Here is a 13,536-nt window from a genome sequence, read left to right on the forward strand (position 1 = left end):
CTTTCCCCGCTGGTGCACGTTCGTCAGTTTCCGCCCCTGCACTCACGCGGCTGGCGTGAGCGTGCATATATAATAAAGGAGGCGAAGCTGCAAGGCAGTCCACGAACACCACATCTCCAGTGTCTGCGTCTGTTTTCTGCCCGCACCGTGAGGCCCAATTAGCATGATTCACAACCGGAGGGCCACCACTTCACAACACCCACAATTATGAAAAATACGTGCACTTACAATGCTACTTAGATTTTTATAAACAGGAAAATCTGATCTTTTATTTAATTTGAAAATAATGCTTTCCTACAGAAACATTTTGAATTATTCTCATAACACTACAACTCTAGTGCCATCAGGCAATTGAGTTTGCCATGTACACTATATTAGGGATCATGCCAACTTGTACTTTAAAAGTAATTCCGCATAGTTAACAAAAAAGCTTATATAATCCGGAAACACTGTTCTCTTTTCAGTATTAATTCAGGAACCAAAAATATTTTAATTAATAGGAAAAACTATTCTCTTCAAACTATAATGGGAAGTACAGAACTCTTATCACTCTAACCCAGCTCTCAAAGCACTCTACTATTTCCAAGACAAAGAGAGAACAGATTTAACGACTAAGGGACTAATTACAAGTTTGGCGGTCCATTGAACTGCCCTATTACGCACCGGCGATCCGACTGCCCTATTACAACTACGGTGGTCAGATCGCCATAGGACCACCACAACTGCCTGGGATCCGTGATCCCTGGCAGGGGCGTGGCAGTCTGGGGCCTCAATATGTTTGGCGGTGGCGCAGCACGTTACGAGTTTCCTCACCATCAGAGGTCTCAAGGCAGTGCTCATACCATGAAAATGCTGGTGGTGAGGAAACTAAGGGGGCCATACCGGGCCCCCTATTGCCTCTGGGCCTGGTGGTACATACAGGGGGAAACGTGGTGTGCCGTCATCTGTGCATGCACCCCTTTCTTGCATGACATGGACTTCACAGCCCATGCCGTGCAATAATGGACTTTGGCACTACCACTGCAGTGCCTTTCAAATAGGCACCGCCGTGGACCACCAAAGGACCTCCCCCCAGACTATGAGGACACTTCTAATCTGGCAGGTGGCCAGAAGTCAAGTTTGATGGTGTCGGAGCGAGGCGCTGGCATAGCGGCCTACTCCCACACCACCAAACTGGTTATCGTAATGTTGTAGGTCAAGCAGTATGGTGGTTGATCCGCAATGCATTCAAAACATGTACTACTAGTCCATCCCAATTAGATCCCTGTACATACCCAAGACTTTTGGCCTGGCTCACAACTTACAAACATACTACTGAAAAATAACAAATGAAGGTTTCGGACTAGAGAAACAATTAAATGAAATATCCGTCTCATTGGTATTGAGAGTAAAACTAGACGGAGTTTTAAAAGAAAGAGACAATGGAATTATACACCAAATACCTCCCACCAACACATGCAATCACAGCATTAATTGTAGACACATTGTCAGTCTCATTCATTTTCAATTTGCCTTTGCACTTGTTCTACGTGTGGTTTTTTTCGCTGTCCTTTTCTTCAGAATAGCTCCATTCACAAGTATTATTGTATGCCGTGGTACATAAAATGATGCCCAGCAAAAATAACTTGTTCGAATACAACATTTTCAGGTAATGGTACTAACCAAAGAAGCAGCAGTCAGCTTTATCAGCCTAGATGAAAGTAGAGTGAGATAATTTTATATACACAGTATTTATAAAACCTATAATATCATTTGCCCGCCAGTGATGGAAGGGGTAACACTCTGACACTCCAAAAAGAGCTAGCCTTTGAGCTGTGATGGAATGGCAGGAATGTCAACAAGAGGGTCATGATTTAGAATAGGCAGTATAAAAATGAATTTATGTCAGTACATGGCCTTGATGAACGGAAAGCACTGTGGTAGAAATCTATCATATTATGGTGTACAGTGCCTGATATGGAAGAAGTATATTGACTGATACTCTCCAAGAGAAGGCCGGTTAAAAATACAGTTGAGCCATGTTGAAACAGAAAGCAGCACATTTATACATTAAAAGGAACAGGGGAAATCTGGTTGCCTTTGAATATATATCCTCATGTTTAGTGAAATTACTTTATTATTTCAAGTCGCTCAGATTGGAAGCATCGGAAAGAGATATGATGAAATGGCCATCACAGAAAAGGGGCAAATGAAACTGACAAGGAAGCACAAGAAACGATCAAAAGTATTGGCATAGTGGGTTGAAATGATACAAACACTGTTGGACCATCCAGGCAGCAGACTGTATTCAATGTCAGGACAGTTCACGTTAAATGAGTCTGATGAGGAGTCCCCATGAGAAGAAGGTAAAGCACAAGGCATGGCTTGGATTATCTTGGGTAAGGAGGACAATGGTGTCAGAAATAAAAATAGATTGTGACTTGCAAAAGTATACACATGGGTGTTCACCCAAATACAGGAGAGCTATCATTTCCCAAAAGCTGATGTTAGGTCAAGAACCAGTATTGGTGAAAACTGTCAAATACTATGAGTTATCTTTGATAACAGTTTAGAATTTAACAGTGATAGAGAAATATTTGCTAAATAGTGACATCATGATAGGAATCTTGGAAAAAATAGCACTGTTTCTCTAAACTTAGACCACGAATATGTAGGGCCATCAGAGTGGTTTATGGTCCAGGAGAAGATTAATAATAGAGTTGAAACAAAGTCCAAACTCAGTGTTAGAGAGCAATGACCTTGTACATAAGATTGAACAAGAGAGATGTATTCTTCCATCTCTTACTCCAGCAATGAGCACAGGAACATGAGAGTCAGTGGTAAACCCGAGGAAAGGGGAATAGGATCAGAGAAAAAGCAGTGACTCTGAATTACATCACTCTTATTTCTGCTCCCTTCTAATGTCTTTAAGGTGATGTGAGTTAACTAAAGGCAATAAGAGATATAATTAGTAAAAGGACACAACATACTTGCATTAGATTGTGAATGGACATACCTTAGTGATAGCACTGTGTAATAAACTCTTTGCACTTTGATGTGGAACTTGTTGCTCCTGAAGTAAATAAAGAGATGAGTATTTAAATATGTGTTCCTCAATGCTATCCTTATGAACTTATTAACTACCCAAAGTTTCATCACTACGCACGTTCTTGTGGAAGATGACCTGTAGTTTCTACTTGACTCATTGTAAAGAAATGCATAAACATTAATATTCTAAAATGTCTAACTTTGCAACTCATATAAAAATTATTGACACTCTGAATACTTTACACATTTTTACAAATGTACAACATTCTAAAAAACGATTCAAACTTAAGAGTACTGTATAACCTTAAGTGACATCAAAAACCCTACTGTCTTAGAAGTTAAATGTTCAAATATGTTGAAGTTCATTTCACAACATAACTCAACATCAACATTATTTTTTTCCCAATGTCCTTAAAAACAACTTTAAATGGAAAGCAAAAGTTCTGTTAAAAAAATCCAGATATGGGTAGCAAGTTCCTGGCTTCATCAGCATAGCATCACCATTGCCTAGCAAAGACAATGTGGTCAGGAAAGAAAGTTATACCCAGCACTCTAGAATGACTACCACATCCTCATAACTATGTGGGAGTTCATGGCCTGGTGGGAAAAGAAGTTTGTTGTTTAGGAGCTGTTCGGTAGTACGTTCTTCACAGAGAATCAGCTCCCGGCCTCCACCGGCTCATTCCCGGTGAACAGAGAAGCAAGCCTAATGCTCTATCCTGAGCGTCCATATCCTCCCCTTCTTTTTAAAAAAAATCTTTATTCGATCACTTGGTAGAGGTCATAAAAGCACACATTTATTTCAAACACGTTTTATACAGACTTCCAGATCATAAAGGGGCTTTAGTAGTTTTGATGCCAGGTGCCTCGTTATTTCAAAGTTACAAAATTACTAACATTTAGTTAATTACTTCCACAGGCTCCCCAGGGACTTTCTCTTTCTCAAGCATGCCCACAAAAAAGATGGCTACAGAAAAATAGACAAACGGATCTGGAAGGGATTAAAAAAAAAAATCAACGCCACCCTGCATTGACTAAAACTAGTACGCCTTAAAATTGGAAGGGTACAAACGTTTCTTTCTGTCTGATAAAATTTACAGAACAATACGAGATAAAGATCTGACTGGGATGAGTGATTATCACATGGAAATGGAATCAAGTCTAGGTGTTAAAATTACTTATCCGGGAACCCTATCATCAAGGGAATGAGATTCATGCGGAAGCGAAGGAGAATTAATCTGTGTTGGCTAGACGCAACACTAGATAAATGGGAGAAACAACCCTCGTCTCTTTGCAGGTGAGGTCATATACAATTAACCCTTTTTGATGCTGATTCTTTTCTCTACGGGTGAAATTTGCCCTCTGCGTAAATGCGTCAATGATTTTCTGTTTAGACACCATTTTACAGGATGCAGGTTCCCCGAATAATACGCCCAATCTGATTGCACTAGGCTGCGCCTCTATGTAACTGAGCCAGCCAATCTTGTTATGATGCTCTAGTTTGAAGCAGTCATCAATTATTCTCTGCGTTAAGTTAACAGTAGTCCTACGCCACATTGAGACCCAAAGCAGAATTGGGGCCAGTCTAATTGAATTTGTCATGTAAGGCAACCCAAGTACGCTATGTAGGTTGAAATTGGAGAAGGACTGGGGAATCGATACCCTGTTTTTAAAGAAGCTATCTTATAATATTTGTAATTTCACAATCTTGGCCATCCCCCAGACTCCCACCCCCTACATTACTGCTGTCTTTGTTTTTGCAGCGTATACCTTTTTATTGGGGTCCAGGGGACTAGTACCCAACGTTTTAGCAAAGCCCTTAATAGCTTGGAGGCTTCTTTCCATACCTAGGGCTCTGACACTAGCCAGGGTTTCGCAAGAATTATTTTTATCGAATAATACACCCAGGTATGGAAAGGATTCAACTACCTCGATTTTCTTTGATCCCAGGTGAAAACAAGGGGGTTTCGAACCTCCGGGTGCTCCAGCTGTAATGATAAACGATTTTGACTCATTCACCCTTAGGTTTAGTGAGGCCATGAATGAGGCATACGTTGTTATCAGGCCTTGCAGGGCTACCCCAGACATGGCAATTAGCACGGCATCGTCAGCATATGCCAATACTGGAAGGGGGGTGCTATTAAAGATGGGCAGGTCCCGAGGGGAGTCAGTCAGGGCAGCCTGACCCCATTTGAATAGATGGAAAAAAGAGAAGGGGAGAGCACCAGCCCTGTCTGACTCCTCTCTTGATCTTAAATGGACATGTGCATTCCCCATTTGTGCCATATCTAACACAGGCAGTGGCATTGGCATATAGCTGTCGGATGAAAAGTAGTATTGGTGGATCAATCCCCATCCTTTCCATCATGGTCCACAGCCTATGATGGGATACACAATCAAAGGCCGCTGTCAGGTTCATAAAGGCCATGTACATCTTCCCGTCTTTACCTTTGGTGTATTTATCGATACACACAGTAGAGGCCTGTGGTGGTAGTGCTGCCGGGCGCTGACATGGGGTGGGGAGGGCCAGGATGGTGGGTAGTAAACTACTGATTACAGCCGATTAGAGGTAAGTAAACATATAAATAAATAAAACAAATTTTGTTGCGCGCAAGCAGAAGGGGCTCTAAAGATAATCGCCTCTGTATGAGTTCGATTTCATGCGTAAGTACACTCACTGCTGTAGATAAGCATGCGTCCAGTGTAGCTACTGCCCCCCCACTTTTTCCAAGTTGCCTTTCCTCTTTACCATGTTCCCAAGAAGGAGTAAGATCACAGTGACTTGTGTTGGGGCCGGGACGTTAGAGGGCAGACTCAGCACACCGTCCAATAGGCGTGGATGGGCCTGCACTTGGCCCTGTCTTAGCCCGGGCGCGTCCTCGCGCTGCGGGTCGGAGCTCTCCTTTTCTAGCGCGACCTTGCGCTAAGCCCGCCCGTAGGTGTGATCCTGATTGTGTGCCCCCAAACAGACCAGCAGGAAGCAGAAAGCAGCTACGGGTGTCAGCGCTCTCCTTTTCTAGCACGACCGCGCACTAAACCCGCCGATAGGTGTGGTCCTGATTGTGTGCCCCCAAACAGACCAGCAGAAATCAACTACGTTTCACTTTGCCACCCAAACACCCACCTCCCCTTCACTTCCCTCCAGCATATGACCCAGCCCTGTTCTCATTTAGCATTTGCTTAGAGTAGATGAGAAGTGGGAGCATTAATCCCAATGGAATTAGTAATCCTATGCAGGTATTCCTTTGGAGAAAATGGGTCTGCACTTTCTTCTGAATTCTAAGGGATTAACCTTTATTAGTAGATTTGTGTCTAGGGATACTGATCAAAAATGTTATTTCCAGTCACACGGTATCCTCACTTACTGTATTCAAATATGCATTACTTGTAATGAGGGCCTAAACTCGGTATTTACATTACTGCACAGTAACAAGTATGGTAAACACATGTTTATTATATGCATGGTTCTGTTTGTTTGAGTACATTCTCAAGAGACCTAGTCCACATTCAAGAAAATACACTATTTAGAAAACAATTGATAACTGCTACAGGAAGTATGGAGGTATAGTTTTTATTTTCAGTGAGTACCAAACAATATATTCAGGGCTACTGAAATGATCATATTTTGTGGCTATCATGATTTTGTTTTCCACATAATTGTGGATTTGCTGAATTTGTCACATAAACGGGCGCCACCACACACTGAAGTGCTTACTGTTGCATAATTTGCAGATTTTAACAAAAAATATTTCTAGCTCAAATGCATTAAAGTTACAAAAAAAGGCAGCACCATATGCTCCTCGCAGTAGAAGGCCATTCGCGAAGGTTGTCTGGGCACCTTTCAGTTGCTCATTCGTGTATTTAAAGGGTGTTAAAATGATCAAAAAGGTGTTAAACCTTTTCCCAAACAGTGTTAACATGTACAACGAACAAATAATCAAATACTACCACCATAAGACATGCCGCATTTTGTCACATAGTTTTCATTTTCTTGCTGCATCATTTTTCAACTCTGCTGCACATTTTGGTGCTCATTTGCTGCATAATCCCTGTGGCTCTGAATATATTGTAGAATGACAAATGTAAAGGAGTTTTAATTTTGCTAGATAATAATGATAATTCACGCATGCTTCATTCAGTCCGCATTGGCAATCATTCATGAAATGCTGCTTAAAAGGTGCGTGTTTATTTTAAGTGTACAAGCATTCCTTGTGCCTGCGTTTTACCTATATTAGAAAATCAACAGAAGCACAGGATCATCCATGGTATGTCCTAATAATTGTGTATAATAATGTATTCTCCTCTCTAAAGGTAAGAATATTTCTGTTACATGTTCAAGGCTACTTAACCAAGCTATGCTGTAGTTAAATAAGCTATTGTAATCCTGTGATTCATAATGTATGATTTTGACTCCTTAACTAAATATGTGCAGCTTTAACCAGCAAGATGATTTATGAAATAGGAACTACAAGAGAAGTTGCACCAACTAAAAGACTCATGGGTTGTCATGAATGAAATATTTTAATGCAACCCTTCTAAGCAATTGCATGTTATGAATAAGCATGTGCCTTTTGTCCTAAAAACATTATAAAAGACGTGTTATTGGGAGGAGAGCCAGTTGTTAGTGATCTTCTGGGCTTTCCAGGGAGATAGGCTCTACCTCAGTCTATTTTGCAGGTGTATTTGAACACTTATAATTACACAAATTCTTATGATTTATTAAGTAATCCCATTGCTGTAATGCTAATATTTTTCAATAAACCCACAAGGTTATTACCTTTAGAATCGTGTCATGTTTAGGTTTTATTAATAGCATACTGACCCCTTAATTTCCTAATTAAAGATTCAACACAACTAAGTTATAGGTCCACATTTGTGACCTACTGGCTTTGCGAAATAAACTTTTCGATGCAGTCCAGCGTCGGTAATAAGCAAAATGCTTTCAGCTATTGCTGTGTAGCCTTGGCAAAAAGAAACAACAAGCATTAGAAATGCAATAGGTCTCGCAGCATTAGAGTTAGTGCTTTTAGAATTGTTTATGGGTTTTTTTTTAAATCTTTAGCATGAGGTTGAGGGTGAGTGAGGGTGAGGGGTTGAGGGTGAGTGAGGGTGAGGCTGAGGGGTTGAGGGTGAGGGTGAGTGAGGGTGAGTGAGGGGTTGAGGGTGAGTGAGGGTGAGTGAGGGGTTGAGGGTGAGTGAGGGTGAGGGGTTGAGGGTGGGTGAGGGGTTGAGGGTGAGTGAGGGTGAGGGGTTGAGGGTGAGTGAGGGTGAGTGAGGGTGAGTGAGGGTGAGTGAGGGTGAGTGAGGGTGAGGGGTTGAGGGTGAGGGTGAGTGAGGGTGAGGGTGAGTGAGGGTGAGTGAGGGTGAGGGTGAGTGAGGGTGAGGGTGAGTGAGGGTGGGTGAGTGTGAGTGAGGGTGAGTGGGGGTGAGTGTGGGTGAGTGTGGGTGAGTGTGGGTGAGGGATTGAGGGTGAGGGGTTGAGGGTGAGGGGTTGAGGGTGGGTGAGGGGTTGAGGGTGAGTGAGGGTGAGGGGTTGAGGGTGAGTGAGGGTGAGGGAGGGTGAGGGGTTGAGGGTGAGGGGTTGAGGGTGAGGGGGGGTGAGTGAGGGTGAGGGGTTGAGGGTGAAGGTGAGTGAGGGTGAGTGAGGGTGGGTGAGTGTGAGTGTGGGTGAGTGTGGGTGAGTGAGGGTGAGGGATTGAGGGTGAGGGGTTGAGGGTGGGTGAGGGGTTGAGGGTGAGTGAGGGTGAGTGAGGGTGAGGGGTTGAGGGTGAGGGGTTGAGGGTGAGTGGGGGTGAGTGAGGGTGAGGGGTTGAGGGTGAGTGAGGGTGAGGGGTTGAGGGTGAGTGAGGATGAGGGGTTGAGGGTGGGTGAGGGTGAGTGAGGGTGAGGGTGAGTGAAGGTGGGTGAGGGGTTGAGGGTGATTGAGGGTGAGGCGTTGAGGGTGAGTGAGGGTGAGGGGTTGAGGGTGAGTGAAGAATTACAATACAATACAATACAATATACCAAGCCAGCTTCTCACACTAACTTTGAGGAATGTTTACAGTCTATAAAATACACAGAGTGAAGATAATGTATTCCAAATACTCTAAATCTGCTGTTCTCTAAACTATTAATGTATGATTTTGCCAGCATAATCAGTTAGAAGCCAGCAATGGCATTACAAGCAGGCAACGCACACATGCAGTACAGAGGCAAAACTCAGCCATTGCACAACCTGCACTAGCTAGAATCCAGCCAGCAGTTAACCAACCAACAACCTACGTGCAGCGCGGGCCCGCGTGCACACAAACACACCCACATAACACATAGAGTCAACCAACACACAAACAGACATCCAGCAAAGACTAAACACACAAGCCAACACACCCGGCACAGAACCGGCAACAGACCAGTAGTTTTAAATACAGTCGGCGTTTGGTGAGTGATTGGGGCACCATTTGGAAATGGTAATCTAAAATGGGGTACCAGCGTTTAATAATTAACGGCGCACTGCGTATGTGGGTGTGGAGGGGTGCTACCACGGAAAGTGGGCACATTCAGTTGCTTTCTCTCATAACGACATATTCGAAGGGGTGGTGAGCTTTTAGAATTTCACATGAAACATTTTTTTCCTGCAGCTCTCAATTAATTGGAGGAGCAAGGGAGAATCCCTGCAGCTTTCCAGTCCAAAATCAATACCAATAATTCACTCAGATCAAAGAGAGATGGGAGCGATGGCTGAGGGAGGAGGGGGAGGGCGAGGGGAAAACGAGAAGAGGTGGGGTGAGCCGCGGGGGAGGGGAGGGGAAGGCACACGTCAGAGGACATGGTGGGGAAGCAAAGCAAATGAGAGGAGCAAGGGAGAGAGTGGGGTGACAAGGGAAGAGTGAGGCGAGTGATGGAATGGGGTTACAAGTAGAAAGACATTGGCGAGGAGAGGCAGGAGAGAAAGAAAACACACAAACAGACATCCAGCAAAGACTAAACACACAAGCCAACACACCCGGCACAGAACCGGCAACAGACCAGTAGTTTTAAATACAGTCGGCGTTTGGTGAGTGATTGGGGCACCATTTGGAAATGGTAATCTAAAATGGGGTACCAGCGTTTAATAATTAACGGCGCACTGCGTATGTGGGTGTGGAGGGGTGCTACCACGGAAAGTGGGCACATTCAGTTGCTTTCTCTCATAACGACATATTCGAAGGGGTGGTGAGCTTTTAGAATTTCACATGAAACATTTTTTTCCTGCAGCTCTCAATTAATTGGAGGAGCAAGGGAGAATCCCTGCAGCTTTCCAGTCCAAAATCAATACCAATAATTCACTCAGATCAAAGAGAGATGGGAGCGATGGCTGAGGGAGGAGGGGGAGGGCGAGGGGAAAACGAGAAGAGGTGGGGTGAGCCGCGGGGGAGGGGAGGGGAAGGCACACGTCAGAGGACATGGTGGGGAAGCAAAGCAAATGAGAGGAGCAAGGGAGAGAGTGGGGTGACAAGGGAAGAGTGAGGCGAGTGATGGAATGGGGTTACAAGTAGAAAGACATTGGCGAGGAGAGGCAGGAGAGAAAGAAAACAAGACGGACGGACGGAAGAGAGGGGAGCGGGGAGGAGAAATGCGACACGGAGGGAAGGGGAGGGGGCGGAGCGGGTTAAATTATACAAACAAAAAACAAGCCTTTCACCGTAACACGGCGGGCAGGGGAGGGGGCGGGCAGGGGAGGGGGCGGAGAGGGGAGAGGTGCGACACGGCAGGCAGGCAGGGGAGGAGAGTAGGAGGAGGAGGGGGGAGGAGAGTAGGGGAGGCACGGCCTAGCGGCAGGCAGGCAGGGGAGGAGAGGAGGAGGGGGGAGGAGAGTAGGGGAGGCACGGCCTAGCGGCCGTGCAATCAAGTAGTGAGGGGGCGGAGCTGGGGGAGGCTGTGAGAGAGAGTAGGCAAGGCAGGCGGCTGGGGGCATGTGCACGCGCATTTAAGCTCAATGCGCATGCGCATTGAGCTTAAATTTCTCGTGCACTGCGAGGAATCGCCACGATTCCTTGCAGTGTGGATAAAGAGCGGATAAGTGCCAATACTCTCGCCTTGCTCGATGCGCATGCGCATCGACAGGCGAGACCTAAAAATGGCGTGGCCGGTGCTAATAGCTACATCATTCCCAAGGTATGTACATGTGCACACCTAAAGAAAAACATGAAAAAATAATACAATTAATAAAAAAGACCTTGAGAGGTTCAGGGGGAAACAGAGTAGTAGGTGTCAGAGTGGGTGAGGTGGAAATCTTTGGGTAGTTGGCTTTGCCAAAGAGAGCAATGTAGGAGCTTGAGGCTGGGCAGAGGGAGGCTCAAAAAACAAGAAAAGGCCAGGGATTGGCTAGGAAAGCAATGGACAAGCTTTAAGGGATGGTATGAGGCAGCAGTTCAGAGGACACCAGGGAAGCTGATGCTAGGGGGGTGGAAGCAGCATGCAAGTGAGAGATAGAAAACACATGCACTCTCATGGAGACTAAGCGAAGAACAAAAAAGTAGTTCCCTAAATGTGAGTAGTGAGAGGATACGTAAGCCAATCACAAGGATCGTAATTAGGCAATGTTCCAGGGAAGGGGCTAATTCAAGAAGTGAAAGGTAAGCCATCAAAATCTTACTAATCAGGCTAACAATAAAGCCAACTAGTGATAAGCAATAGGTAGGCTCTTATACCACAGTTTTGGTGTGGCCCACAAGAGGCTTTTGCCTACTTTCTGGGTAAGTGAGACATAGAAACATATCATCTGCTTAGTAATGCCGAGTACCAGCAGCATTTGATTATGCCTACATTTTTCCTTAGGCAAATGTTTTAATCTTTTTTATTTCGTTTATTTTAAATATTTATAAGATGCTACATAACTAGGATGACCAATAAAGTATGTTATGTAAAGTAGATTATGGCAATGCACTTTTTTCTATTAAGATTCAAAAACGTTTTCTACATAAGTTACAAACACTGCAGACTGCCGCAGCCTGGCTACTGCTGGGCATTCCAAAACAGACATGTTTCTTAAGCACTCCTTCAACTACACTGGCTCCCCATTGACAAACGTATACAGTTTAAGGCACTCTGCATTGCCTTCAGGGCACAACAAGCTGTTGACCCAGACTGCTTTATACAGCATTTTCATCGATATATCCAAACGTGCTCACCGTGATCATCCACAAGTGGAAACCTGGTATTCCCCAGATTTAAGAAAGCCAAATGGTGCGGGAGAAGCTTCATTTTATGCACATCAAGATTATGGAATTCTCTTCCTTCAGATCTAAAGTTAAAAACAAACCTACTAGAGTTTAGGAAAGATCTAAAAACGTGGCTTTTTTCCAAATAATTCTGCCATCTTCTGGATCCTCTTAGCCTGTCAGATTCTGCTTAGCGCCTAGATACCCCAAAGTGATTGTCGTGCTTTATAAATGTTACTTTCATTTCATTATATTATCTCAGGATTGCCAGTTTTGGCGAAGGAGCCCATAAGACTTGTGTTATAGCAAATGCACACACTAATTTGGTGTGGTGACAGACATTTAAACGAGCTCCTCCTACATAGCGCCACAATATAACCTCACCTTTTTAAGATCATATTAAACAGTTTGAAGGGTGCCATTTGGCTGACCAGACGGAGTCACCGGGACTTTAAGCATCCCCATTGTCGGAGCAGGTTTAGTCAAGGGCGGCACCACACACTGAAGTGCTTACTGGTCACACACTCATGGCAGAAAGGGCTAGAAATCACATACCATGATACTTCCACTCTGTGAGTCCACGCACGCAAGAAACACACTCATGAACAACGTAAATTCTCATGGATAACACACAAGACATGGAAACGTTGTTGCAGTTTCCCTAAGGAGAAGCAAAGTTAAGTGCAGTTAACTGGCATACTGGTTGTAGTCACTGTGCGTCGAGATACGCCTGGGGGGACGGGGGGGGGGGGGGGGGGGTGATTCGTCGCATTGTCAAATTATTTCATTCATTCATACTGCTTTTGCTGCAAACACGGAGCCAACTTGTGCTAATTTAGCTTGCTTTAGAGATGGGCACTTTTACCAGGGTCCCTAGACAGTATCTTTAGTTCGGTGAACGTTCAACTCAGATAATGACAATCAGCTAAAGAACAAACAAATATCTTCCCTCAGGTCAAGTTCATAACACGGGGAGGGTTTGTCATGCGTTGATGTGGTCATTAGGGGGCGTCTCCAACTGTCCCATGCATGCGGTTTTAGGATTCCAAGCAAGACAAGACGAGGTACGTGCGAAGGTCAGAGAACAGCTTCAGTAAGTCACCATCCTTGCCAGGGGAAGCTGGGCGGGCTGTTTTTGTAATCCACTTTAATGCTTCAATCCTTAAGACTGATGTCAGTTTTTATTTAGCAAGCGCCTTCCATGATTACGTGCTTTATAATTAATCACAGGCAGAGATGTTATAAGTGTCTTAAGTGAGCAAACAACCTGCAAATGTGCCCCTGACACCTACCCTCATATGGATGGCAATGAATCGGAACTCTCATTTAG

The sequence above is a fragment of the Lissotriton vulgaris genome, chromosome 7 (assembly GCF_964263255.1).
Source record: "Lissotriton vulgaris chromosome 7, aLisVul1.2, whole genome shotgun sequence".
Classification (NCBI taxonomy): Eukaryota; Metazoa; Chordata; class Amphibia; order Caudata; family Salamandridae; genus Lissotriton; species Lissotriton vulgaris.